The sequence below is a fragment of the Prosopis cineraria genome, unplaced genomic scaffold (assembly GCF_029017545.1).
Source record: "Prosopis cineraria cultivar Desert tree isolate PC_DT_omini unplaced genomic scaffold, ASM2901754v1 PC1868, whole genome shotgun sequence".
Taxonomy (NCBI): Eukaryota; Viridiplantae; Streptophyta; class Magnoliopsida; order Fabales; family Fabaceae; genus Prosopis; species Prosopis cineraria.
Genome location: NW_026557193.1, coordinates 1 through 26059, shown reverse-complemented (window position 1 = coordinate 26059; position 26059 = coordinate 1). Strand labels below are relative to the sequence as shown.

At 33.6% G+C, this 26059-nt stretch overlaps 1 long non-coding RNA gene across 1 annotated transcript; it reads left to right on the top strand.

The window, feature by feature from the left end:
- The first annotated feature begins 17192 nt into the window (after positions 1 to 17192).
- LOC129301063 (uncharacterized) lies at positions 17193 to 18838 on the top strand. The gene is made up of 3 exons (XR_008590899.1): positions 17193 to 17453; positions 18115 to 18180; positions 18730 to 18838. It is a non-coding gene; the product is annotated as an uncharacterized LOC129301063 (long non-coding RNA).
- The last annotated feature ends 7221 nt before the right edge of the window (positions 18839 to 26059 follow it).

Below are 26059 nucleotides of genomic sequence, written 5' to 3'. Positions count from 1 at the left end.
TAGCACTTTTCACGCAATACACAATAAGTATTTTTTACCTTTTTTTTAGATTTATCAATTTTTAAAGTGCACTAAGTTATTGTATTTTAATTTCTCGTAATAAATATGCATAAGTTTTTAATAATAGTTAGTCCCAATTAGTGGCTTTTTTATTCAGATTTAGATCTTATTTACAAGGAGGACAGAATTTTTTCGTTCTATTTATATTAGTCATCATAGTAACAAATTTTTCCTTTTACACTTTTTTTTATCAAATCTTTTTATCTTTATTAAAAAAAAATATGTTATCAATATATAACCAACCGCAAGAATAGCAAAATGATAAAAAAAAAAGAGGCAATTAATCAAAATAAGAAAATAAAAAAAAAGAAAAGGAATGACAGGAATTGTAAAAAGCAAGTCAAAAGAGTAAAGAAAAAGGAGACTAAGAAAAAGGGGAAATGAAGGGGAAAGGGAAAAAAAAAACCAAGAAAAAAAGCTAAGTCACATAATAAAAAAAAGAAGAAAAAACAAAAAAGAAGGAAAAAAGAAGAAAAAAAAATAAAAAAAAGCAAAGAAGATACTTTCATTTGGCACATGGCTCATGTTTATCTTTCTTGCTTTTCCTTTCTTTTCGTTGTCTTTTTCTCTTCTTCTTCTCTCTCTCTCTCTCTCTCTCTCTCCCTCTCTCTCTCTCTCTCTCTCTCTCTTCCTGACTTGCTTTCTATCATTCATTTCATGTTTTTTTATTCTTTTGATTAATTGTCTCTTTTGTTTATTATTTTGCTATTCATACTTTTCTTTTCAGTTACCAATTGATAATCCTCAAAATCAGCATTGAATTTGTCTTCTTTAGTAGAGTAATGTTATAAATTTATTAAATTTTTAAACAAAGTTAATAAATTTTAAAATTTTTTTGAATTTTAAAATAACTTATAAATAAACCAAATAGAGAGAGTATATATATATATATATATCTTTATCGCTTTATTTTCAAGATGTTCCAATTGCCCTGCGACTTCAAAATATATACAAATTATTATACATATAGAAACAATTTTATAGTTCTGAACTTAGGAAAATTAGGTTATATTATTTTCCGAAAAGAACGTAACACTTTTTGCCCCCGAAAATAATGCAAGACTTGCTAAAGAGTAAAAGGCAGAAGGCACTAGCAGTAGTTACAAGTCACTGAATAAAGACTTTCACGAACCTATACCAGCAAGAATACTATGCTTTGTGTTCACTTCAACACATCCAGAAAGCTCAATTATACCCTGTAACACAAATTCATGGAAACTGCATCTCTGATGTTATGCGCCGACACACACACACACACACACATTACACATAGCAGAAACAGAATCAAAATACGCTCCATCAAGAGTCCAGCAGTTCGTCATGTTATATATTACTGATGATAAGCAAAAGACGAATGATCTTAAAAAAGAACACTAACACGACTTCAACGAGATGGTGTATCTCATATATTTAGCTAAACAATAAGCGTGCAATTAGCAGAGGCTCTAGGACATGAGGATAATCTTTATCTTTATCTATGTAATGAACACTGCAAATGGAGATGCTCCTAAAGACGCTTGCATTATAAATGTTGCAACCTCAAACTCACATTGGTGGCCAATACATTTGCCTAGACTAAATTTCTTCAGGTTTGATGAAACACATTGAAGAACATCAAGTATTGGCTCAGTCACCACCACCATGTTCTCATTAATATAATAGGAACATACATCTGATAACAGATATTGAAGTTAGCAACAAATTACAGGTAATGCACACAAAAAACCAAGTTGAGATCAACAAACCTCATGAACTACAAGAGTTTCAAGTTCGGGGAAGACGTTGTTCAAACATTTCACTATCCTATTCCAATCACCAAAACTGCATATAAATTCCATTCGGGTCAAATTGTAAAATGTTGGAATATCATCATGCAGAAGAGACCACCTATTCTGCATTAGGAAGATCAAATGTAAATTATCTCTCTCTCTCTCTCTCTCTCTCTCACACACACCACACACACACACAACACACACATGGGGTTCAAACTAAATTCTCATCATCAGTCTCAATACAATACCTCAATCAACCGAAGACACATAAATTAGCCAAAGTAATTAGGGAGGGTTCAACACCTACAGAGACCAAATGTTCAAGCCTTGCAATGTAGAGTTTGGAACCGATATTAGGTATGTCAATCTTTTAGCAAATCTTTTAGCAGCAGTTCCTCAAGAAGAAAAATTAAACCAAACTCTTCCCAACTGTAATTATTTAATGTTATGTTTGAATGCATATGAATTTGACTTTAGATTTGAGCCAAATCAATTATTTGGACAATTAAAAATGTGTTAATTTAAATTTGAATCTGAATCAGAATCTCACCTTAATTTTAATCTCTTTGTAATTTAAAATTCATTCTAAACTCTTATTATTTCTAATTTCTATCTAAGCCTCTCTCTTCCTTTGCATTCGTTGGCTGACTTCACTAACTTCTCAACTTCTGCTTCACTGCCTTTGGTTGACTCCCACCATGACTAACCAAGACTGGATGGTAGATTTTGATTGGGATCAGACCATCAGCACTAACCATAGTCAAAATACTACAATTTATGTAGCAGTTCAAAGAACTGCTATGTCCAAACCAAAATGAAATCTCCCTTGACAGGTGTGAATTTTTTGGCTCAAAAATAATAGCAGTTCATGAAATTGTGAAAATTTCAGAAAGTCAGTCATTGTTGATAACAATTTGAATAGAGGTTACATTACTGCTTCTAAATTTGAAAAATTATATGTATTTTTTTCTGGCAGCAACATTTGTAGCGATTCTCCACCAAGCATCTACATTTATTTTTAAAAAAATAACCAAATTTTAATATTCTAATTTTTTAAAAAAATTCATGTTTTAATTACTTAGAATTCATATTTAATTTTTTAATATTTCATTTATAATTTATTTTGAATATTGATTATTTAATAATGTGTATTTTTATTAAATATAATAAATTATATTCAAATCAATATATAATTTTATTAAATATTTAATTTTTAGTATATTATTTAAAAAATATTATTTAAAATATTTATAGATAAATATAATTTATTAAATTTATGATTTTAGTATTATAAATTAAAATCTGAAAAAATATATTTGGGTATTTAATATTGGAGAAACCAGAAAAAACAAGAAGAAAAAATTATTAATAAAGATATTAAATAATAAAAATAAATTAGATAAAAATTATATAAATTAAATATTAATAATGAAATTAAAAATAAACAAAATAAATAAAAGAAAAGAAAAGAAAAATATCAAAATTATGGAGCTAACAAATAGAGTTGAGAGGAGGGAATGAGAAAAAATCAAGAGGAGGAGCAAGTGGGATGGGGTAGCTGTGGGTTTGTATTGGCTTTGAAAGCTATAATGGTTATGAACATTGTAGTGGTTTGTATAGCAGCTTAGGCGGTAGATTTTTGTGGTGGTTCACCTCAAACTACTATGACATGAGCTATGTTTCCACTGCAGCGGTTTTGCATCCAGAACTACTACCATTGTAAAACTATGGTAGCGGTTCACTTCCAGATACGAATATATAAAGTAGTACCGGTTTCGTCTGGCAAACCACCACGAAAGTTTGAATTTTTTTCCAATTTCATTAAAATTTACTAAAATTACATTCACTTAGTTTAAAATACATTACATATTTAAATGAAATTATTTTGCTTCTATTGACATCATTTTTCATCCAAATTCCTGTTAAAATATTATTATATATTAGTATAGAAATAAAACATAATTTTTTTTAAGATATAGTAACTATAGAAATTTTATTTTACCTAGCTAATGGTAAGTGATCATCTCCTTCAAGGAAGAAATTCTGCAAGTTATTTTGTTGGAATATCTTATTATCATGGATATGATATCAGTATCATCATCAGCCATGCATATCATAAAGATCTTAAGGCTTCAAATAAACAACCATATTCCAGTCTTTAAAGTATAGATTGAAAATTGGCTTGCTAAGCATCTTGATCAGTGTAACAGCCCTCCTTGGGATCTCACCGTCACCTGAGGCGCTAGACACCTCCCCTCAGGCCCCACAACAGGGCGACCCTACCCCTTACGGTGAGCATCAGGAGACAAAGGCTTCCCCGCAGTAGTGTGTAGGATTATTCCCCTTGCGGAGAGCCTCCTCAGGTTCGATCCTCCAACCTCTCCTACATAACAAAGTTGAGGCTGAACCTGGTACCATTGAATCACTTAACTCAATGGTACCAGGTTCAGCCTCAACTTGTTATGTAGGAGAGGTTGGAGGATCGAACCTGGGGAGGCTCTCCGCAAGGGGAATAATCCTGCACACTACTGTGGAGAAGCCTTTGTCTCCTGATGCTCACCGTAAGGGGTGGGGTCGCCCTGTTGTGGGCCTGGGGGGAGAGTGTCTAGCGTCGCAAAAGACCTCGGATAGGTAAGGTGAGCGGAGGGCTGTTACATTATGTCAGACCTCCCAGCTTAAGTCCCCTCTCTCTTATTGTAGGTACTAAGCCTCCAAACCCTTCTGATGGGGAGGCAAAGCACCTTCGGGATAGAAACTTTGATGGAGAATTTTTGTACAATCAACTTATGAAGTCATTATGGAAGATGTGTGTAATGTGCAAGATTGGTAGTGGGACGTGATATGGAAGCATTAAAGTGCCCAAAGGGTACAGGTTTTCTCATGGCTTGTAGCCCGAGGAGTGCTTTTAACTAATAGCGAATGGGTCAAAAGGCAAATGGTAACTAGTGATCTTTGCACTTGTTATTGCAGGTGTAGAGAGATGATTGACCACATCCTTCTCCATTGCAAACTCGCTAGAGAGGTGTAGGGAGAATTCGTGTCCCCCTAAATTGTTTGAATAACTTTTTGAATGTCTCCTTTGACAGGTGGTTATTTCACAACCTCTGGTTTTCAAGACAATGACGATGTGAGTAGTACTTTGGCTTCCACCTTTGGGCTAGTCTATTGCAAACTTTAGGAGCTGTGCAATAAGTTCATATCCTAAAATGTTCACACTAGTGGAGATCAACTAACAATTGAAGTGAGGATGCTTGTAGATTTTAATACTCAAGTATGGGACTCTCTACAAAAAAACCCACGGCAGCAGGAACAATATTAGCACTGTGACAAATACTGTTTGGAGGAAGCCTCAAGATGGGTAAAACTAAATTGTGACAGAGTAGTGAAGAGCAGCATTGGGAGAGCTGGAGCAGTTAGTCTCCTATGCACTATTGATGGAATCCAGCTAAGGGGCGTGTTGCTGTAGAAATATTAGAGTCTATACTTCATTACAAGCTGAGTTATAAGCTATTACTGATAGTTTACACATGGCCTAGAAGGGTGGCTTTAGAAGAATCAAGTTAAATGTTGACTATATGCTTGCCTTCAACCTCTTAACATAGGAAAATACCTAGACTAAGCCTTTAGTAGATTGATTGGGTAAATATACTCCCTGCTATGCCATGATTGGCAAGTTGACGTCAACCACATATATTGTGAAGGCAACAAAAGTATGAACTTCTTGTCCTCATTTGCACTCACTCTATGATAAGATTCAAGATAGCACACCCATAAAGAATTGTTTAAGAAAGAAGCATCAGAAGATAAATGAGGATAAACCAGGATAGACTATTTGATTTAGTATTTTCCTTTATTTAGTTTTTATTGGGTGAATAGCAAGAGGTATAAGTTACAAGAAGTCCCTACTCCCTAATACTACTAAAGGTGCTCAATTTAATTCAATGCAAGCTTTTGTTGATCCTAAACCTTCCTAATATTTCAACCCAAAACCTTTATTTGTAGCATTCCCAATTGTTTTCGAAGAACTCACAAACTTGCCACCATCCAGAAATCACTGCCATACCATTCCCCTATGACCAAGAGCTAATCCTCGCAATGTACGACTGTATAGGTATCTTCATTATCAAAAAACTAAGATTAAGAAGCAGCTTAAATAATTACTACAAAAGGAATTTATTCAGCCCAGTTCCAGTTCATTTGCCAACCCAGTCTTACTGGTGGCAAAGAAATATGATTCATGGCTTTCCTATATTGATTACCGAAAATTGAATAGCTTCATAATTCTAGAAAAGTACTCAATCCCCAACATTGATGAGTTATTAGATGAGTTACACAAAGCAATTTATTTCTCCAAACTGGATCTGCGATCTGGATTCTACCAAATTATGATGTCAGCTGATGATATTACAAAATGATGTTTCGAAGTCACTTTGGGCACTATGAGTTCATAGTCATGCCTTTTGACTTAACTAATGCACCAGTCACTTTTCATGCAGCTATGAACGATTTATTTCATCCCTATTCACAAAAATTTGAATTGATCTTTTTTGATGATATTTTGATCTATAGTTCTTCTCTTCAACAACACACCAAGAGCACCTGCACACCGTATTACAAACTCTATAGGAAAATGTATTCTATGCAAATTTAAAAAAATGTTTCATTAGAAGACTAAGAGTTCCCTTTTTAGGGCACAACATTTTTGCCCAAGGAGTTGAAGTTGAGGTTGAAGAAGTAAAGGCAATATGAGAATGGCCTATCCCTAAAAATGTAAAGGAGTTACATAGGTTCTTAGGCCTTGCAGGATATTACAAATCTTTTGTGAAGAAATTTAGGATTATTATGCGATCCCTTACTGATTTGACTAAGAAGGATGCCTTCCTATGGTCTGAACCAACTTAGCAGGCCTTTAATTGCCTTAAACTTGCATTGATGACGGCACTTGTCTTTAGTTGCCCAATTTTAAGGTAGAATTTATAGTTGAACGCGATGCATCCATAAAGAGATTGGAGCTATAATCCTACAAAACAACCATCCCATTACTAACTTTCAATAAAGGATTTTTGTTCTTTAATCACTTCAAATCTACCTAACTTTAGTTCTTATGGTATAAAAATGGCTCCATTACCTTTTCGAGAGGCATTTTTTTTGTTAGAATTGATCATACTAGCCTTCAATATTTGTTACAACAACGCATCACCACCAATACCTAACAAAGTTTAGTCATCAAGGTTCTACCATTTAATTTTACTATCATCCATAAGGTAGGAGTGGAAAATAAGGGGGCCAATGTATTATCAAGAAGACCACAACAAGCAAATTTTTTTTTTCAATTGGCAATCCGCTTCGCTACCAAGCTTTATGACCTCAACTCTAAATTAGCATTAGATCCTGTCACTAATGAAATAATGCAGGACTTACAAAAAGATTTGTCATCTCGACCTGGATTCCACTAGGTTGATTAAAAGCTTTTTATGATCATAAAGTTGTCATTCCCTATTCATCACAACTGTGACCGAAATTACTAGCAAAAGCCTACTCGATTGTGATTAGGGGACACAGAGGTTTTCTTAAAACATTCAAGCGATTATTAGAGAATTTTTATTGGCTTATAATGAAAGATGATGTGAAGGCATATGTGAGTCATTGTGTCACTTGTCATCAAAATAAGTATCAAACTTTGGCACTCATAAGACTTCTGCAACCCTCACCTATACCCTCTCAAATTTAGGAGGATATCTCACTTGGTTTTATTACCAGTCTCCTAAAGTCAAGTGGTTTTGAGGTCATCTTAGTAGTAATAGATCATTTGAGTAAGTATACCTATTTCCTTGCTCTTATGCATTCATACATCATAAAGAAAGTGGCCATAATCTTTTGTGAGGAAATTGTTAGGTTACATGGGGTGCCTCACTCAATCGTATCTTATAAGGACCCTATCTTCATGATCTCCTTCTGGCAAGAATTATTCAGATTAAGCTAGACCAAATTGAAAATGAGTATTGCTTACCATCCACAAACTGATGGTCAAACAAAGGTGGTCAACTGCTATCTTGAGGCCCATCTATGATGTTTTGCACATGAGCAACCTAGGTTATATTACAATTTTCTTTACTGGGCTGAATACTCTTACAATATAGGTCATCACACATCAACCAATCATTCTCCTTTTAAGTTGGTATATGGAAGAGATCCTCCTCCACTGTTTCCTTATGTCAAGGGAGAAACACCAATAGCTGAATTAGAAGATCAACTAGAAACTAGGGATACAATGCTCAGACTTTTAAAGGATGATTTATGCAAGGCTCAGGACCGGATGAAGCTTATGCTGATAAATATTGAAGAGAAGTTAAGTATGCCATGGGCGATGTAGTATGGATATGAGTACAGCCTTTTTGTCAACAATCACTTACCAAGTGAAAGTTTGAAAAATTATCACCTCGCCTCTTTAGCCCTTACAAGATTCTTCAAAGGATTGGAAAGGTGGCTTATAATTTAGAACTATCGATATATGCTTGTATTCATCCTATTTGCCATGAATCTCTCTTACGCTAGGCTTATAGGATGGAGGTGTCGATTACACCAGCTTCTTTACCATTGTCAGCTAATTTTGAGTTACATGTAAAGCCTTATCAAGGCTTAGATCATCATTGGATTTGTTATCATTCACTTGAACTATTGATAGAATGGCACGAGCGATCTATGGAAGAAGAAGCTGGGAGGACTATGACCTTTTGCATGTTCAATTCCCCTTTTTTTAACTTGAGGACAAGTTGAGTTTTCAAGGGCAGGGCAATGATAGGATTCAAGATAGTGTGTCCATAAAGACTTGTTCAAGAAAAAAGCGTCAGAAGATAAATTAAGATAAACCAGGATAGATTATTTGATTTAGTATTTTCCGCTAATTAATTTTTATTTAGATTTAAAAAATCAAAATTAGCAAACAAGCCATCCTGTCTGGCATCATTCTTGCCATTTACCATATGACATCCACCATATCGATTTGAAATCAAAAGCATAAGTTGAGATTGAAGAAAGTAGAAGAGAAAGCAACATCAAAAGAAAGGGAGGAAAGGATGCTCGTCCCTAGTGTTTACGGGAAGGGAAAAGCTAAGATTGAAGAAGTTGAGTAGATTGAAAAACCATTGAGGAGGAAACAATTGATGCTTCACCACTGCTCGTGAAACTAGAGATCTAGCTGTAGGTTATAAAGCTAGCTTGTAAAGTTAGAGATCTAACCACCAATCAATGCTTTATTGCACCATCATGTCCTCCATGGTGTCACCATTAGTGACTAACAATGAACACACCTACATGCATCCTAGTCAAACTCAAACATGGCAAGGAAAGCTTGGGGGCAAGGATGGAAAATGAGCAAGGAAGTAATGAAAGAACTAAGTTCTAAAGGTATGGGCAAGGAATTGAGTTCCATTGTTTTTGATGGAACTAACTTCCTTTAAGAAGTGGACTCTTACATACCAAACATCTAATTTTTAGAGTTTCACTTTCACTTCTCCCATCCCAATTCCACTATACCAAATAGGCCATAAATTGTAATGTCCTTACTGACATTACTATACGATCCTTCACTCACTCTACTAATTCGTACAAAAAACACTTCAAAAATCATTTCATAAATTACTCAAACTATAAAACCCTACATAACGAAAGCAATATGTGAAAGTGTATCAAGGTAACAGATTGCTTGGTTGGAAGAAAAGAGAGAATATGTTCAAGAAATAGATCTAGTAAGTTACTAATCCTGTCACTCAACAGTACTTGGCTTCCACTTTTATTATGTTGAGCCACTAATTTTAACATGATAAAATATTACCCTAGACTTTAATGACCCTTAATATAGGATATTCTTGTTGGTCAACTTAAAGATACAGCTAACCTAACCAAACAAAGAAGAAGATGTGAGGTGAAGAAATATAGAAACAACAATAATTAATTGAAAAGATTCTATTGACACATATTTCATAATAGTCTACAAAATTGTCCTAAATTTTATTTTAATGGTGAATATGTTCTCACATGTCTGAAAGTAAATTTAAAAAAGGACTTTTATAGAAGACTGGTTGCTAATGACAGTTCTATTATCCCTTGGCGCACTATGGTCTATGACTAGCTAGTTTGATTTTTGTGAGCTCTATTCTCACGTTTATTATTGTCTCATACCTGCATCCATTTCATAGCTTTGACCATGTCAAGTTAGTTACCCTTATGGACTGTATGTCCACGTTTATTTCCTGGTTTTGATCATATTTGGTTAGTTACCCTATGTATTGTGCGTCCATGTCTGTTTTGTGGCTTCAGTCACATCTGGTTAATTTTCTCATGGACTATGTGTCATGTCTGTTATTTGTTCTATAAAGTCCTTATAGACAAATTAAATTTATTAGATTTGTGAAAAATAAACTTCATTGTTTTTAATTAGTAAATATTTCTATTCATATTTAATTATTTAATTTACTTGATTTCTTAAAGCCAGGTGATAAATTGTTTATTTATTCAAAAAAATTTAATGGTTCAACATTTATGAAGTTGTCAGGATTTTTAAATTCCCTAATTTATTTTTTATTTTATTTTTTTATATTTATTTGAAAATATCCATATATCTCCTTTGACTTTATTATTGGGATATTATTCACTAAAAATAATTTTGGTCTCAAATAGTATAACTGACACTGAACCACCTGCCAAACATTGAGAAGTTTATTATTGACTAGAGGTGGATGAGCTAAGGATTAAGCTTTCTTTTAAAGTAAAATTTTAATTATGGAATTTTGTTTTATAAACTTATTTTTAAGTGTTCAACATAGTTTATAATTAAGTCCTTTATTTTTTTATATATTCTATTTACTGACTGGAAGGAGCTTTGCTCCTGATATTTTGATTGAAATATTATAATGTAGAATTTTTGGAAGGGTCTTATTTATAAGGGAGGCTCTACCAAAATTTCTATAAAAAATATTAAATTTTATTATAGGTGAACATTATTAAGGGCATTAAAAATATCAATATAAATCTAATTATATTTTAAAAATAAGTATTAAATATTAGATTAAAGTTTCCTTAACCACGGCTTAAGGGATGCATATTTGTATATATATCCCATGCAAATAGAATATATATTAGTAAATTTCCTTTTATCAAAATATTGTTTTCAACAATTTATAGATATTTATATGTATTTATCTTATATTAGCTATTTTTGTTGATTAAATTATTTTATTTCTTGAAGTCATGACTTATACTTAAAAGATTAATGATGAAAATTCTTTTACAAATTTTAATAATCCTTTATTTGATAAAGCCAACTATGAAAAATTGGTGGACGAGTTTATGAGATGTTAGTTATGAATTTTTCACATTTAGAAGATTAATTATTTTAAATTGATTCATGTAAGTTCAATACTGAGAAGAGAAATTTATATTTGAAAAGTGATTATTTTCTTGCATGTCTAAAAATAGATTTAAAAAAGGACTATAGAACATTGGTTACTAATGACAGTCTCGTTAGCCTTTAACACGTTATGGTCTATGACAAGCTAGTTTGATTTTTATGAGCTCTATTCTCACATATGTTATTTGTGCGTCTTGTACTTGCATCCGTTTCTTAGCTTCGATCATGTCAGGTTAGTTACTCTTACGGACTGTGTGTCCACGTCTATTTTGTGGCTTTGACCATGTCTAATTAGTTACCTTATAGACTGTGTGTCCATGTCTATTTTCTATTCTATAAAGTCCTCATAAGAAAACTAATTTTATTGGATTTTTGAAAAATAAACTTCATTGTTTACAATTAATAAATGTTTCTATTCCTATTTAATTATTTAATTTACTTGATTTCTTAAAGTCAGGTGATAAATTATTTATTTATTTAAAATTTAATGGTTCAATATTTGTGAAGTTGTCAAGATATTTAAATTCTCTAATTTGGTGGCTCTTTTTAATTCGTTTATAATTTTGTATATGAAAATATTCATATATCTCCTTTTAATTTTATTATTGGGATTTTATTCACTAAAAATATTTTGATCTCAAATACCATAGCTGACGATATACCTTTTATTAACCTTTAAGGGCTCATTGTTGAATTGATTAGAAGATCATTTGAAGACACATTCCTTTTAATGTAAATGTTTAATTATGCATTATATTTTGAAATTATAATTAGATGTTCCATGTTAACTATAAATAGAATCTTGATTTGTGACCTATTTGTCTGTTTATTGTGGAAGAGCAAAACATCGTATTTTGGATTTGGATTGTCTATTATAAAGATTTTAGTAAGTCCTATTTATTGAGGAAGTTTTGGTGAAATTTATAGAAAATTTAGGAATCTTTTGTTTATATAAAAATGTTACAATAACTTTCCATCCTATTTCAAATGAATTAAAATATTATATCAAAGTTTTCTTGATCAAGGCTTAAAAAATATTTGTTTATACATATAAAGTTGCCCCAAGCTTCAAAATCTTGTGATTCGTGAAGCTCTGGTTGGATCACTAAATAATCCTCATCAGGAAGTAGACACTTTGATGGAACCATTTAAAGTTCCTTAGTGTATTCATCACACTTGAAGACATTCTACCTTGCAAAATATCAAGACTCTAACTCTCAACTTCTAATGGCAAGATTTATTCTGAGGGAAGCTAGAGTTTTGAGGACTGTCACGATTAAAAGTATGGTTTCCTCAAGTATGGGAACAAAGAAACAAAGAAAGAAGAAGCACTAAATTTTGAAAAGATTATCCAGATGGATAGGCTCTATGAATTTCATGCTTTTGTTGGACTAAAATTTTGTTATATGGAACCCTTTATTTTGCAAGAAAAGCTTGTTTTATGCTTGAGTTTGTGGAATATTAATGTATGAATCTAGATATGGATTTTACACCTACAATTACTTTTGTAATTTTGTTTGATTGCCTAGGCTTCAGAAACTATGTCAATATACAAGGGTAATTGAATTGAAAATAATCTTTATTTGAAAATTTAATTGAACTTGAAATTGAATGATAACAATGTGATTAACCCTTCATATAATTGTGAGCTTATCTGTGTAACAGAAATTCTTCTTTATAAGTACCCTTTTCTTAGTTAAGTATTTGACTTAACTATATTCTGTGTGCTTGATGCATCTTGATACAATCTTCTTGTAAAAATTATTTCTAAGTATCCTTTGCACCAGTATTGTGACCTTAGCACCAATATTACTTGAATTGTTTCTTTACCTACTTTTTTATCTCTTGTTTCGTCTTCCATCTAACACCGATCTTACTTATTTTAATACTGATGTTACCCTTTTGTATCTGTGTAAGTTATTCTTTATTGATTGAACACTCTCTTTTGCACTGGTACTTTTTTATATAACATCAGTCCTGTTCCTCACCTGTATCCTTATCTGAGTTAAGATAACACCTATGCTATCCAATAGCACTTGTATTAAATTATGAACATTATCTGTAACACCACTGCAAATTGGATAGCATTGGTACTTCCTCTTCTATTCTCTTACAAGGATGTTTGTTGATCATGTAACTTTAGTGTTACTTTTTCTAACACCAGTGCTAAGCTATCTTTTTTGAAAATATCTTTTTTTCACTCAAATATTGTTAAAAATATTTGATGTTACAACAAAATGTATAAGCTTTACCTACTTTTGTCAAAAGCATTTAATATTTTTAGTTGTTACTGTGCGAAAAAGGAAGTCTTTGCCGTAAAATACTGTTCCATTGCCTTATCCACTAAAGAACCTCAGTTAAGCTCAGATATCCAAGGAAAACATGAAGGAAAGAAGGAAACTAAATATAAGCAACCTTCAATGAAAAAATTAATGAATCTAATACATTATTTGTGGTTCTCAAATATAAATAGACTCATTTATGAAACTGAGAAGGATGAACAACGTGAGCCAATAAGAAAAACTTTGAGATTGCTTAAGCATAAAAGTTTACCTACCTTTTGTTTATCATTTATTAGCTGAGAGCTTTATTGATCATATATGTACTCTTAGAGAGATTTTTAAGCAGTAATAGTTCATTCTTGAACTTACTCTATTCACCCCTATTTTCCATATTCAAAATAGAGGAACTTAAACTCAGGAAGTTTAAGGGGATTTATTATTACGTTTGTAAGGGAGAGAGTTTCAAACTTATTGTGAAGTCTCATAATGTATGAAGGCAACTAAGAGCCCAGATTAATCTTGGTAATATAGTTAGAAATCTTAGGAGGTTCTTAGGGATTGGACGTAGACTCAAGTAGTAGGAGTTGAACCAGGAAAACAATCACTCGTGTTAAGTTCTACTCTTCTACCTCTCGTGATTGATGATTTCATTCCTTCATTTCTTTGATTATTACTACAAAACTTTTATAATTTTTTAATTAGCCTAATTCACCCCCTCTTAGGGCATTTACAGAGCATGGTTGCTCATTTTTGACTTAACTGTCAGAGTAAAAGATCCTACTAATGGCTAATTTTGCAAATGATAACTTAGGAAAAGGAATGTCAACAATAAGACCTCCAGCATTCAAGAGTGATGATTATCCCTTCTAGAAAAGCAAAATGATGATGTATCTTAAAGCTCAAGATGTTAAAATGTTAGACATCATTACTAGAGGTTCATATGTTCCTATGATCCCTAGAGACGATAGTCTGATGAGACAAAAAATGAGAGAAGAATGGGAGGATGAGGACAAGAGAAGACTAGATCTCAATGCCAAGGTGAAACTCATAATTGCATGTGCTCTTAATAAAATAGAGTATTATTGTGTTATGCACTACACTTTTGCTAAAGAAATGTGGGATGCCTTGAGACAAGCTTATGAAGGTAGTAATGGTGTTAAGAAAAATATGAAAATTAGTCTCATTCATGAATATGAGACATTCAAGATGAAGGATGAAAGAAGCAATAAAAATATGCAAGTTCGTTTCACCTATATTATTAACCATCTATTAAATCTAGGTAAGACTTACCCTTAAATTGAGCAAGTCAGAAAAATTCTCAAAGTCTCTTAATTAAATGGCAACCTAAAATCACTACTATTATTAAGGCACAAGGAGAATCTATGAGCTTAGTAGCTGTATTTTTCAAAAGTCCTGAAGAACATGAATCAACCTTGCTTCAATACTAAGAAGATATGGGCAAAAAGAAGAAAGGTGTTGCTTTGAAAGTCGATGAAGATGAATAAAAAGAAAAGTATAATGAAGACAAAGAGTTTGGGATGATGGTTAGATGATTTAAAAAGTTCTGCCAAGGAATGAAGAACTTCAGAACAGGATCTTCAAGCAATAAGAAAGATTAAAAAGAGCTGCTGACATGTTATGAATGCAAAAGCTAGGATACATCAAATAGGATTGTCTTTAGTAGGAAAAGAAACAAGAAAAGGAGAAGAAAAAGGAAAAGCCTCAAAAGAAAAAGAAAACTTTTGTTGCATGGGGAGATTGCTATTTAGATGATGAAGAAGAGAAGGAAAAAATAACAAACCTATGCCTGATAGCACAAGAAATAGATTTGATTGAACCATAATCAGATGAGGTAAGATATGATCTTTTACAAGATGAATATAATGAATTATTCTACCTATATAAGGAACAATATAAACAATTCTTGTTTGCTAAAAAGAAAATTTCTACTTTAGAAGATAAGCTGAAAATTTCTTCTGGAAAGAAGAACTGTGTTCAAAATGAATCTGATTTGTGCACTAATTTCATATCCTTACAATCTCAAAACAACACCTTGAAAAATGATTTAGCTAGATTCACTTAGGTTACCAAGATGCTAAACATTTTGATTGGCTCACAAATATGCATCTCTAATAGGTAAGGAATTGGATATCTGATAGGTTAGGAATTGGATATAATTCAATCACTGATACTTCTTAGAAGAAGCCTAAAAAGGCATCTAGATACTATCATAGTTACTTTAAATCTCCTATGCATTCTTCTAGTCCATTTATTACTCACTCATATTGTAATAATAAAGGGCATCATATCAAGTCTTTCCTTTATAGGAAGAATGACATTGGAACCTCCTTAAAGTGGGTTCCTAAGAATGACAATATTTTTAAGAAACCAACTAACAAGAAAGGACCCATTAAGAAATGGGTACTTAAAATGAAATAGTCTTTACTTGCAGGCATGCCTCACTATCTTTAAGAAAAAGAAATGATGTATAGATAGTAGGTGCTCTAGGCATATGATTAGACATTTAAACCAATTCATAAAACTGCATGAAAGAGATGGCAATCATGTTACTTTTAGAGGTGATAAAAAAGGTCACATTACTGGGATTAGAAAAGTAGGAAGAGAAAAAGAAGCATTGAAGATGCGCTATATGTTAAAGGTCTCTTCCACAATCTTATTAGCATAAGTCAAAGCTGTGACAAAAGAAACATAGTCATCTTTGACTCAAAGGAATGCATTGTCCAACAAAAAGCTAATAGGAAGATACTTCTTCATGCTAATGGAGATGGTAATTGTTATACTATTGATTTAGAATGTGAACCTTTTTCATAGAAATATTATCTGAGTAAATTTGAGGAAAGCTATTTGTGGCACAGATGCTTGGCTCATGTGAATAAAAGCTAAATTGAAAAACTTGTGCAAAATGATTTAGTCATTGGTTTACCACCCTTAAGTTTTGATAAAGAGAAAGTATGCCAAGCTTGTTACTTTGGAAAAAAATTAAAACATCTTTTATGTCAAAAGATTTTATCTCTTTTGAAAAACCTCTGTAACTCTTGCATATGGATTTGGCGGGCCTTGTGAGAATAAAAAGTTTTGGTAAAAATCTCTACACTTTAATTATTATTGATGATTACTCTAGATTTACCTGAACTTACTTTCTTAAGTTTGAGGATGAAACCTTTTAGGCCTTTAGTATATTTGGCAAAAAGGTAAAAAATGAGATAGGTCTTTCTATAGTATCCCTCAGGTCTGATCATGGAGGAGAATTTAAAAATAGTAACTTTAGGGACTTCTATGATGATAATGGAATTATTCTCAACTTCATTGCACTAAGGACTCCTCAACAACATGGAGTGGTGGAAAGGAAGAACAGAGTACTTGTAACATCCTGATTTTTATATAATAAAGAAATTGTGGAATTTAGGTTTTGAGGAAAAAAATGATAATAATAGGAATTTATATAATTTGAGGTTATTTAGAAATAATATTATGATTAGGTATTTAATTATGAATTTAAAAATTTAAATTTAAAATCACATAAGCAATATTTAGTTAAGATATAATACATAAATAATTTTTTTTTATGTGTGTGTAAAAAAAACAGAGAAGGTAGAAGGAACCAAAAAAAAGGGGGGGTGGAAGGTTGTTATTTCTAAGTCCCACATTGGTTAGATGAGGGAAGAGAAGAGGTGCCTTCATGTATAAAAAGGAGGGGGGTGTGTGCATTAGGAAGCATGAGAGGCTAAGATGCAATTTAGAGGAAATTGCAACTTTTGGCCCAAAGGTTTGAATAATTAAATTCGAACCTATAGTTTTTTTTTAATATAATTTTGGGACTCACAATCCCATTTTTATATTATTTTTCTCTCTTCCTCTCACGTTGCTCGGCGTTTTCTCGCAAGGAGGGATTATTTTCTTTTTCTTCAGGTATGTTCTAACTTTCCTGTTTAGATTAGCATTTAAAAATTTATTTAATTATAAAATTAATTTTATAGTTATTTTCTAAATAATATTAGCTTTCTAGTGATATGATTATTTTGTAGGATAGAGTAAATATTTTGATTAGGATTTTTCTATAGGATAGTTAATCTGATGATATGATGGATTAAAAATATAGGTTAAAACTCTTAGGAATATAATAAATATTATAGAATATTTTCTTGAGGTTAAAACTCATGTTTAAAAATTTTTGAGTTAAAATCTAGATCTATATGGTTGAATTTATGTGGAATCTGAGATGTAGGGATAAACCTATGATTATTAAATATTTATTTAAGTATGAATAGGTATTTTTGAGGTTATAGAAAGGTGATTTGAGGCTTCAGGATAATTTTAAAATTTAATTTATTTTTGGACGAATTTTTAGAATATAGAAGGATGAAATTGTGATACTAGAAGTGATTTGAGGATAAAAAAAATAGTTTATTAGGGTATGAGAATTTTAAAAAGAATTTGAGAAGTTAAATGAGGCATAAATCTTAAATTAGTGTTAATATGGATTATAGATCTAAGACTTTCTAACTATTTAAATTAGAGTTATTTATTTTAATGTAAAATTAATATATAGTATTGTGAAATAATTATGTAGATTATATTGACAAAGATAGTGGTGAAAAAGGAGTTGTGAAGGGGAACTTGTTATTCAAGACACAAGGTAACCATTATTAATGTGTTGTGATGGGTGTGTTTGTAAATGGTTATGTGTTGTTTTGTTGTTTGGAAAAATTATGAATTATTGAAAATAAATACTGTATATACTTATTTGAAATTATTGCCAAGTGGGTTAAAAATTTATTTTTGTTTATCATGATGAGATATTATTGTTTGGATATATTTCTGTTTGGATATTTGAATGATGCATGACTTGTCAGGGTATTTTAATGTATGGTGTTAATGAGAATTTCTGTTCGGTTAATTATTACCACGTGGTAAGCCCTCATTGGACCCAATGAGTGGCGTGTCGCTTGGTCCAACTCACCTTTGGCCGGGTGATTTGGCGTCCGAGCATGGCGAAAGGAGGATATAAGGTGTAGTCATGCAAATTAAATACTTGTTCGGTTTGTTTGAAAGTATTGTCCGGTTAAATGTTTTGTGTGCCCACTTAGCAATCGCATGATTAGTTACATCCTCATGCATCATTACATATTAATTTTTGGTTACTGGGACTTTTAAGTCTCATTCCCCGTGGTTAATATTTTTACAGGAGCGAGTCCGGCCGAGAAAGCACCAGAGGTGTAACTATGGTGTATGAAACACCATCTTTTACGTTGCCTCTTATTTTGGATTATACAATGTATCTTATGCCAACTTAGGACATATCTTCTTTGTGAAGCATGTAAACTCTAATCCTTTTTATTAAAAGTATTTATTTGACCAAGAGGATTATGTTTGTCTCTCTTGATTCATGACCTAATTTAAATATCATGCCATGAGGATCCTGACTGTCCCTCATGGTTCTAATTGCTTTTTTTTTGAGATATTTTAAGACCTGTGGTATATTGTCTTGGATGTATCATGGTAAAAAAATTTTCTACCATGATAATGGTTTTAATAATTTGCAAAAAATCGGTTGTAAATTTGAGGGTGTTACATATTGGTATCAGAGCATTTTGTTTCGAGCCTCTATTTTAATAACACTTATTTAAATTTTTGTTTGAAACTATTATTTGTGTGAATTTAATATGTATTTATTATGTATGGTGCATTGCATATAGTCGGTTGGCAATATACATTGTTATGGTGCTTCTCATTGTATGGCCATTATATAGCTAGGCTAATTTTATTATTTATATCTTGTATCCTTTAGGAGGGGAGAGAAAATGCCTGTTACTCGTGGTAACTCAGGATTCCAACATGAGCACCTGCCACCGCCACTGCCAAATGAGGAGCCTGACTTGGCGGAATTAAGAATGCTTGTAAAGACATTAACAGACAAGGTTCAAGGATACAACAAGAGTTGACGGAGCTAAAGAGGCAAAAGGTAACTAAAATGGAGATAGGGCTCATGTTGAGAGTCATGTGGGGGAAGGTAGTTCCTCAGATCCTGCCACTCCGAGAGATCATGAGTCTAGAAGGAAGGAAATTAGGCAGGAGGAACAGAGAGCCCCACCGACCATTACTGATGTGTGGGAAACTGTTAGGAAGTTTAACCCTCCTACGTTTGATGGTAACCTTAAACCATCCGTGGTAGAGGAATGGGTGAAGAGAATTTCGAGTAGTCACATGCACCAGCAATCAAAAAGTACAAGTAGCATTAGTGCTCCTAGTGAAAGGAGCAAGAGATTGGTGGGAGACAGCAGGGCCCAGGGATGATTCTACACTCACCTGGGAGGAATTCAAGGAAAAATTATTCAGGCATTACTTTCCATCAGAGTTAAGGTCTGAGAAGGAAGCGGAATTCCATGCCTTTAAGCAAGGGAACCTCGATGAGGACACATTCATTGCTAAGTTTCAGGAGTTATCTAGATACTCCACGTACCTGCAGTATAGGGATGATTCCGAATGGAAGGCTAAGCGCTTATTGGAGAAGGCTAGACCAGAATTGAGGGAACAATTGGCTCATCTAGATATCCGAGATTATGACAAATGTGCATAAAACTACAAGTAGTAGCTCGCAGTAAGAAGGAGGTTGAGAGAGAGAAGAGGGGTTATTCATATAGTAGACCCCCAACCTACCCTCGACCCACCGGAGGCATTATGAAGAAAAACCATCAAGGTTCGAGTAGCTCATGGAACCAAGGAAGGCAGAAGGGTCCATTTCAAAGGGGCCAAGGACAGAGGAGCTATCATAGTAGTTATCACGGTCACAGAGGAGCCCAACAGTATCTACCCCTGCCCCGAGTACAGCGAGCTCTCAACAGTGCACTAAATGCGGGCGTCGTCATTTCGGACAGTGCTGGGTCTGTTACATTTGTGGGAAACCCGGTCACATTGCAAAGTTTTGTGGGGACAACCAGGGCTCAAATATGAAGAACCCTTCCCAACATCCTACTGTCTCTGGCCGTGTGTTTTGCTCTTACTCAGGACACCATGAACTCCCCAGATGTCATTAGAGGTAACATCAAATCCTTCATCCTTCATCATGATATGTTGCACTATTTGATTCGGGTGCTACACACTCTTTTATTTCTAAAACTTGTGTAAAGAACCTTGATTTGCCTGTGTGTATTTTACCTTTTGATATGAATGTGTCTACTCCTGCGGGAGAATCTGTAAGGACTGCTAAGGCATGCCTTAACCTAGTAGTCAGTTTAAAAATAGGAAAACAACTATGGACTTAATTATCCTACCACTGAGAGGTATGGATGTAATTATGGGAATGAATTGGATGGCTGCAAATGGTGCTATCCTAGATTGTAAAGAGAGGAGTGTGTCTTTCTTCTTTGTCGGTGACCCCAGTCGAGACTCAAGATTATGTTTTTTTGTCGGCGGCACAAGTTGATAGATGTATGAAGAAGGGTTGCCAGGCCTACATGGTTTTCTTCTCTATCCAAGCTGAGATTGATGAAGGCGTGAAGAATATCCCAATTGTCAAAGAATTTGTGGATGTATTTCCAGACGAAGTCTCCGTTTACCCCCAAAGCGCGAGGTAGAGTTCTCAATTGAATTGGTACCCGGTATAGGGCCAATTTCTAAGGCTCCTTATCGGATGTCCCCTTCAGAGTTAGCGGAACTGAAAAAGCAAATTGAAGAGCTACTTGAGAAGGGTTTCATCAGACCGAGTGTTTCACCTTGGGGATCTCCAGTCCTTTTTGTAAAGAAGAAGGACGGAAGCCTCCGATTGTGCATTGATTATAGACAATTGAACAAAGTAACCATCAAGAACAAATATCCACTTCTGAGAATCGATGATTTGCTGGATCAGCTTGTGGGATCCGCAGTTTTCTCAAAGATTGACTTAAGGTCAGGGTACCACAATTGAGAGTAAGCAGAGGATATACCTAAGACAGCATTTCGGACGAGATATGGGCATTATGAATTCATGGTGATGCCGTTTGGACTTACGAATGCTCTTGCGGTATTCATGGATTACATGAATAGGATCTTTCGACCCTATTTAGATAAGTTTGTAGTAGTGTTTATTGATGACATTCTTATTTATTCAAGGAGGAGAGGAGGCTCATGGTGACATTTAAGAATCGTCTTGCAAGTTTTGAGGGAACATAAGCTTTATGCCAATTAAAAACAAGTGTGAATTTTGGCTCCAAGAAGTAAAGTTTTTGGGCCATGTTGTGTCCAGAGACGAAGTTGCGGTGGATCCTAGCAAGATTGATGCAGTGATGAAGTGGGAACAGCCAAAATTTGTGACGGAGATACGAAGCTTTCTAGGTTTAGCAGGTTATTATCGTTGCTTTATTAAGGGATTTTCGCAAATTGCGATGCCCTTGACTAAGCTGACTAAAAGGATGCCCTATTTATTTGGATTGACAATGTGAAGCTGCTTTCTAAGAATTGAAAAGAGGTTAACCACTACTCTAGTATTAACTATTCCTGACCCTGTGGTGCCATACACTCTGTACACTGATGCTTCTTTAAAGGGTTTAGGATGTGTTTTGATGCAAGATGACCGAGTGGTTGCCTATTCCTCCAGACAGTTGAGGCCACATAAGGAAAATTACCCTACACATGACTTGGAGTTGGCTGCAGCAGTTGTGTTTGCTTTCAAGATGTGGAGACACTACTTGTATGGATCTAAGTTTCAAATCTTCAGTGACCATAAGAGCCTGAAGTATTTATTTGATCAGAAAGAGCTTAATATGAGGCAGCGACGATGGATAGAATTTCTAAAAGATTATGACTTTGAATTACATTACCATTCCGGATAAGGCTAACGTGGTAGCTGACGCCTTAAGTAGGAAGACTATTCATGCTGCAATTTGATGGTTCATGAATACCATTTGTGGAATAGTTTTCATGATGTTCCAGTAGATGTGATTGAACATCAAATGGCCGCACTCCAGGTAGCAGACTTTGAGAGCAAATTCTGGGAAGATCTTAAAGTCTCACAGCAGAGCGATGACTACTTAAGGAATATAAGGAAGGAGATAGTGGCAGGTAAGGCCCTAAATTTTACCATCTCTGAGGACACAGTGATGAGGTATAAAGGTAGAATTTGTATACCTAATGATCCAAGATTGAGGAACATCCTTTTAGAAGAAGCTCATAGAAGCAAATATACAATTCATCCCGGTATAACTAAAATGTACCATGATTTGAAGCGAGATTGGTGGTGGCCAGGAATGAAGAAAGATGTAACTGAATTTGTTTCTAGATGTTTTACGTGTCAGAAGATAAAGATAGAACATCAGAAGCCAGCTGGAACACTGCAATCGTTAGATATTCCGAAGTGGAAATGGGATGATATTTTCCATGGATTTCATCACTGGACTGCTAAGAACCCTCGAGTAAGGATGCTATTTGGGTGATAGTAGACCGACTCACCAAATCGGCTCACTTTTTGGCGATCAAGTTTACCTCTACATTAGAGAAATTTGCTGAGATATACATTAAGGAGATAGTTAGACTTCATGGTATACCCTCTAGAATTGTGTCAGATCGTGACCCAAGGTTCACTTCAAACTTTTGGGGTGCGCTACAGAAGCTATGGGTACCAGACTAAGGTTTAGCACCGCATACCACCCCAAACAGATGGCAACAGAGAGGACGATCCAGACTTGGAGGACATGTTGAGAGCTTGTGCCATTGAACTACCAGTAGTTGGGATAATCATTTGCCATTAGCTGAATTTGCTTATAATAACAGCTATCATTCTAGTATTAGGATGGTGCCTTATGAGAACTTGTATGGAAGGAAGTGTAGATCGCCTTTGTGTTGGACAGAATTAAGTGAGAGGAGTATCATGGTCCAGAAATTATAGAGCAGACCACCCAGAAGATTGCAGATTAAGCAAAAATTGCTAATAGCTCAGAGCCGATAGAAGACCAGCCGATAAAAAAAGATGACCGTTAGAGTTTGAAGTAGGAGATCATGTATTTTTAAAGGTTTCTCCAGTGACAGGCATTGGTCGATCCATTAAGGCAAAAAAAGTTGACACCTAGATTTATGGGCCCGTATGAGATCTTGGAGCGAATTGGACTCTCTGCTGCATATAGAGTTGCATTACCTCCACAGATTGCAAGTATCCATAATGTGTTTCCACGTATCACAGTTAAAGAAGTACAACCCGGATCCCTCCATGTTATTGAACTTGAAGAAGTGAATTGAGGGAGAATTTGACCTTTAGATCCGAACCGGAGCGAATTGAGGACTTTAAGGACAAACAACTGCGCAATAAGACCATCCGACTTGTGAAGGTGATTTGGAAGGGTGGAGCCCTAGGTGATGCTACTTGGGAGACTATGGGAGAGAGAGGAGAGAGATTATTATCCACATTTATTTGCTTAGTTACATAGTTTCTAAGCTTATCTATTAAATTTTGAGGACAAAATTTTCTAAAAGGAGGGGAGAATTGTAACATCCTTATTTTTATATAATAAAGAATTGTGGAATTTAGGTTTTGAGGAAAAAAATGATAATAATAGGAATTTAATATAATTTGAGGTTATTAGAAATAATATTATGATTAGGTATTAATTATGAATTTAAAATTTAAATTTAAAACCCACATAAGCAATATTTAGTTAAGATATAATACTATAATTTTTTTATGTGTGTGTTAAAAAAAAAAGAGAAGGTAGACGGAACCAAAAAAAAAGGGGTGAAGGTGTTGTTTCTAAGTCCCACATTGGTAGATCGGGAAGCAGAGGTGGGCTTTCATGTATAAAAAGGAGGGGGGTTGTGCATTAGTCAGCATGAGAGGCTAAGATGCAATTTAGAGGAATTGCAACTTTTGGCCAAAGGTTGAATAATTAAATTCGAACCTATAGTTTTTTTAATATATTTTTGGACTCACAATCCCATTTTTTATATTATTTTTTTCTCTTCCTCTCACGTTGCTCGGCGTTTTTCGCAAGGAGGGATTATTTTCTTTTTCTCAGGTATGTTCTAACTTTCCTGTTTAGATTAGCATTTAAAAATTTATTAAATTATAAAATTAATTTTATAGTTATTTTCTAAATAATATTAGCTTTCTAGTGACATGATTATTTTGTAGGATAGAGTAAATATTTTAATTAGGATTTTTTTCTATAGGATAGTTAATCTGATGATATGATGGATTAAAAATATAGGTTAAAACTCTTAGGAATATAATAATATTATAGAATATTTTCTTGAGGTTAAACTCATGTTTAAAAATTTTTGAGTTAAAATCTAGATCTCTATGGTTGAATTTATGTGGAATCTGAGATGTAGGGATAAACCCTATGATTATTAAATATTTATTTAAGTATGAATAGGTATTTTTGAGGTTATAGAAAGGTGATTTGAGGCTTCAGGTAATTTTAAAATTTAATTTATTTTTGGACGAATTTTTAGAATATAGAAGGATGAAATTGTGATACTAGAAGTGATTTGAGGATAAAAAAAATAGTTTATTAGGGTATGAGAATTTAAAAAGAATTTGGGAAGTTAAATGAGGCATAAATCTTAATTAGTGTTAATATGGATTATAGATCTCAGACTTTCTAACTATTTAAATTAGAGTTATTTATTTTTATGTAAAATTAATATATAGTATTGTGAAATAATTATGTAGATTATATTGACAAAGATAGTGGTGAAAAAGGAGTTGTGAAGGGGAACTTGTTATTGAAGACACAAGGTAACCACTTATTAATGTGTTGTGATGGGTGTGTTTGTAAATGGTTATGTGTTGTTTTGTTGTTTGGAAAAATTATGAATTATTGAAAATAAATACTGTTATATACTTCTTTGAAATTATTGCCAAGTGGGTTAAAAATTTATTTTTGTTTATCATGATGAGATATTATTGTTTGGATATATTTCTGTTTGGATATTTGAATGATGCATGACTTGTCAGGGTATTTTAATGTATGGTGTTAATGGAATTTCTGTTCGGTGTTAATTATTATTACCACAGGGTAGCCCTCATTGTACCCATGAGTGGTGTGTCGCTTGGTCCCAACTCACCTTTGGCCGGGTGATTTGGCGTCCGAGCATGGCGAAAGAGAATAAAGGTGTAGTCATGCAAATTAAATACGTGTTTGGTTTGTTTGAAAGTATTGTTCGGTTAAATGTTTGTGTGTGCCCACTTAGCAATCGCATGATTAGTACATCCGCATGCATCATTACATATTAATTTTTGGTTACTGGGACTTTTAAGTCTCATGCCCCGTGGTTAATATTTTTTACAGGAGCGAGTTCGGCCGAGAAAGCACCAAAGGTGTAACTATGGTGTATGAAACACCATCTTTAACGTTGCCTCTTTATTTTGGATTAACATATATCTTATGCCAACTTAGGACATATCTTTCTTGTGAAGCATGTAAACTCTAATCCTTTTTATTAAAAGTATTTATTTGACCAAGAGGATTATGGTTGTCTCTCTTGATTCATGACCTAATTTAAATATCATGCCATGAGGATCCTGACTGTCCCTCATGGTTCTAATT